This window comes from Octopus bimaculoides, chromosome 4 (assembly GCF_046866305.1).
Source record: "Octopus bimaculoides isolate indiv1 chromosome 4, ASM4686630v1, whole genome shotgun sequence".
NCBI classification, from domain to species: Eukaryota; Metazoa; Mollusca; class Cephalopoda; order Octopoda; family Octopodidae; genus Octopus; species Octopus bimaculoides.
In genome coordinates this window covers 108,080,504-108,085,503 of record NC_142931.1, presented here as the reverse complement: position 1 = coordinate 108,085,503, position 5,000 = coordinate 108,080,504, and positions in this window count along the sequence as shown.

Genomic DNA, 5,000 nt, shown 5'->3' with positions numbered 1-5,000 from the left:
AAGGGAGAAGAAAAAATCAAAGACAGTCACTCAACGCTGCAGTTTCACGAGTGATCGGAGATGCTGTCAACTATCCAGCTACTGCGATCACTTCTCAAAACAAAGTGGAATAAATTTACAGCTTCAGCACAAGACCACCACAAACGTCTAGAAACATAACAGCCATGGAAAGCACAACTAAAAAGATAAGAAAGTAAACAATATCGGCAAATTTCGCTAAAATACGAGCAATATAGGAAACAACAAATAAACAAAAACACAACAGTCACAGACATGAAATCTGGAGAAAAGAAATTAAAAATAAAACACAAAAGCAATGATAGCAACACCAATAGCCAAACACACAAACCCTCTGGCTTAATTTCACTGTTGTAAATAGGAACAGCATTCAGTAGAAATACATAGCACAAGACAACAGTGAAGAGGTGAAGTGCATATCTCAAAACGCCTTAAAAGCATTGAAGGAAACGAAAGTGTGGAGCCTTAAGGAACTCATCTCCAAAACACCAGTAAATTTAGACAGTGACTTGAACTTTGCAAATAATATGAAAGAATCTTTGTGTAGCGTAAATGGTTTTTCGTGATAAAATCACCCAATCCTTTTAAATGTGCTTTTCAATGAAACACTTCACATCAAGACAAGTGTTTCAGCCATTCTTTGAGACAACGGCAAGTGACTTTTCTCACGCCCTGTTTTCCTCTGCTCAACAACTCCGTGTAAAAAGTGGTTCTTTTAAAGCATGTGACGTGATTTCGATCAGGAAGGAAGTTACTTGTACTATAGAGATGGTGACTATCAACGAGAGAAAACGTGCTCATATGCATCACACATCAGCTTCTCGAAGTTTACATATCTGTCAATTAGCCAGATCTAGTTGGCTAGCAGTATTGTTTCAGAGAGATCTTCCTGCAACTGGATTGCAAGTCGATGGTTGTCGTTGTGAACAGCCGTGAAGGCAGTGCCTTTTGGTTAATGGTCATTTCTACTCCGACTGGTTCACAGTGGCAGATTTTTTCATATAACTAATCATACTTAGGAAATTCATTTCCATATCTGCTACAGGCCATTTTTGACGCGCTCTTGAAATGTACAAAGAGTATCTAGATAATTTGTTAGTTCAATAGGTAAGGATAGTATAGGTTGTCTTGAAGATCTGTTTGTCGACTTCATAGACGAAAAGTGAAATCTGCAAAGTCAGCTTAAATAGTATGCATAGACAGAGACGGTTTACTGGAAACTGAACGCGTCCTTCCAGATGCAAAATGACTATGTTAACCAAATTAATTTAGTAGTTAAGTTGGGGTTGACGCAGTGAACATTAAAACTTACCTGTGAGTCATTTGGAAGAGAATCATTAGATAAGAACTGATAAAGTATATCAAAGAAGTAGCGATAGAAAGAGATTAAAGCAAATCTCAAATATATTGACTCTATGACACAATAAAAACAAAATGCAAAATAGTTTATGAAAGGGATGTTCTTAAGCAGTTCTTTTCTTAATATCATGATATGTGTTTGCTAAACGGACAGCCTCGAAAAATTGAATAATTTGTCTTTTTTTATTCATTCGATTTTAGCCGAAGAAAGAATTTCTAATTAACAAGATTATAACGTTGGAAGTGAAATCAAAATGGACAAAAATTGTTTTTTCTTGTTCTCTTTTTAGGTGTGAGGCTGCTGAAAGATAATCTCCGAGAGAAAAGGCAACATATTTCAAGCAGTCAGTCCCACATATTTGATTTTTAGATCTGGATCCCTGAATATAAAAGCCAATAATTCTACAGATAAATTCAAACCAATATCAGTTGTAATTTCCATGAAAAGGTTTCTAATCGAATCATATTGCTCTATGCATGATGATAGAAAATAAAAGCGGAAGTTCTCGCCAGAAGTTGTTATATGTTCAACGTTGACAGGAGTAATTTCCTTTAGAAGTGTTTTATTTGTTAAGGGAAACATTTTAAAATTACCATTTCAGGCCTTTCTTTTCCAGATTACTATTTTTTATTCTGAAATGCTGTCAGAATATCTGAAGATTTGAGAATATTTTCTTTTTGCATACTACTGTTCGGCTTATTAGGGTGATGAAATATTCTTCGCAATGTTCTACACAAGAAATCTAAAATTCACGGATGTATTTGTAATTTACTTCTTGAAAAAGTGCCAGAAGCTGTCCATGTTCAAGGCAGAGTACTGCCCTGCATCCCACCACCTCGATAGTCATTTCACTATGATGTGTGAAAGTAAGTAGTATGTACTGTTTAATTCATGTCAAAGCAACTTTTCTCAAACAAACGATTCTTTAATTGTATACTTTTAATAAAATTTTCCATTTCAAGTATGATCAAAAACTTGCTTCATTTCAATTCTGTTTTTGATATGAAGGACTCTCTAATTAGAAAGTAATGTGTTCTAATAAGAACAGGATGATCTTTTCTTTATTACGGAGTCTTTCATACTGTCTGCTACAGAGAGAGAAAGAGAGAGAGAGAGAGAGAGAGAGAGAGAGAGAGAGAGAGAGAGAGAGAGAGAGAGAGAGAGAGAGAGAGAGAGAGAGAGAGAGCTCTATTGATACAATTACTAACACATGACTTCCATTTTGTAATGTAGTTATATAAGATATGAAAAATGTCTTCAACTTTTGTAATGCCAGCCATTTCTTGGTGAGAAGAAAAAACATCAACACAGATTTACAGTTTGATCTACACTATTAAAACGAATGAATGCCAATAGCTGCGCTGTGTTGGAAATGTCATTTGACTTATCAACCGGCAAAGAAAATTTTGAATGTTAGTGCTTATCACCGAAGATAATATCAAAATGCCCCTAAGAACTTTATCATTTGAAAGAGAGCAATATTTTACTTATTTCTTGTTCTACTTGATGTCCTAACATTGTCTCAACAACCTTTCTGGATGAAGTCAAAAATAATTGACTCCACCAATGTATGAAACTTCATTTTGAGCAATCATTTCAGATATTTAAGAACAAAACTGCAGCAATTTCAGAAAATGCAGTATTACACCTTAATGATTATTTGCCTGTTTTGTTTCTTGTTCTGATAATCGTTTAAAATGATTTGATAATCTTTATGGAGATGAAATTATTTAATTTTGTAAAACCTATTTAACATGCTAGCAAGCATTGGTTTGTTTTATATCCATACAACCAAAGCTGGTTTTATGTTCAGTAAAAAAATAATTCTAATTAAGTTTCATCGTATTTGCGACTAGGCTGAGTTTTCATCATTACAAGGCTATATTTCTTAAGTAGAAATTTATTGATTTCATAGTTATGTCTGTAGGTGGGTGTGTGCGCTCGCTTTGTTTGCGCTTGCGTATTTCTGTCAGTGAACATGCAAAGTGAAGTCATGATATACTCACATCTGTTTATAATTCCACAAAGAAAGGTTTAAAACATACCTTAATCATTTTAAATTAAGGTTTTTTTTATATATGCCGTGTCGAACACAACTTTTTATTGTTTAATCACGCCGCTGACAAATGCAGGATATGCAAATTATTCTGCCCATTATAGTTAAGTTTTTGTTTGACGTTTATTCAAATAGTGTTAGCTAAAATGTGTCTTCGAAGTGAAATAGGAGGTATTCGTCATCTGATAGTAGCCAACATTTCACTGTGTGCCAAGGGAGAATAAGATATTGCTTTTTTTTCTACTTGTAGAATGGGCTGTACCCATTACTTTTGCAGACCCTTTGATACCAGTGACCTTGATGTTAAATTTAAAATGCTAACATTCAACGCCTACGGAAAAATAAAAGGAGAAAATTAGCATGATCAAAAGAAAAGTCTCTCGGTTCTTGTGCCCAAAAAATTAATTCAGAACACGGATGTAGATGTAAAGTGAATTTTATTTTTATTAAATGATGTGTATACTTTTAAGGGTGTACTTTCTGTGTTAATATGGATACTGGCAGTGACCGCGGAAAATACATGATTACTTTGAGAATAGTTAGACGGTTGAAATCTATAGAGAATCATGAAATATACGAAATCTTTTGAAGTTGTATTTGGCATGAAACTTTTGTTTCCTTAGATGGTGTAAAAAACCATATAGTTAGTATTAAATGTGCTGCCTTAAGAGACATCTTGATATATAATTTTACATTATAATTTAAGAAGTACACAATCTAAACTATGGAAGGAAATCGGAAACATAATCTTTCTGCTCTATTCTAACATTATTCTACGTTGGTAAATATTTAAATGAGCCTGGATGCGCTCTACGGCGGTATGCTGAAAAGTTCCTTGCTTTAAGGATATCACGAAATGGTAGAGCTTTTATCTTTACGAGGAATGTAGGACAATTATTTAGGAAAAGATATGCAAAAAGTCTTGATGGTATACCATATATCTTCCTCTTTTAGCAGATTTAACTCATGATGGCAACTCCTACATTGGACTTGGTAAAATTTAAGTATGGGCGATCATAAAGTTCCTCTTTTTGTAAGGCAAAGGAGCGAAGGAAATCCATGGCTAGATGAAGGAAGTCTTGAAGGATGACTACAGTTTCGGACTGATCATTTTGAAGTCACAGATAAACGCGGTCAGGACGGTTAACTTCTGCGACCAGGGAGGACAAATCTGATGTTTTGCACACCATTATTTTCCAGGGCCACCGGGTTGCAGCTAAAATCGAAACTGGGACTCTGGGGATTTCCCTCGAAAGAGTTGGCCGCATCATCCACAACATTCTCGACATGAGAAAGCTTTCTGAAAAACGGGTGCCGAAATGCCTGAATGCAGATACGAAGCGCATCAGAGTAATGACGTCAAACGCGATTTGGGACCGGTTTTCAGCAGGAGAAGCTGCTCTTATGGCTCGTCTAATCACCATGGATGAAACTTAGTTTCATCTTTATGATTCTCAGACCAAACAGTAATCAATGGAGGGGCGATACAGCGTTCACCGTGTCCCAAGAAGTTTCCGACCCAGAAGTCAGCTGGAAAGTTTCTGGCTTCAAAATTCTGGGACAAAG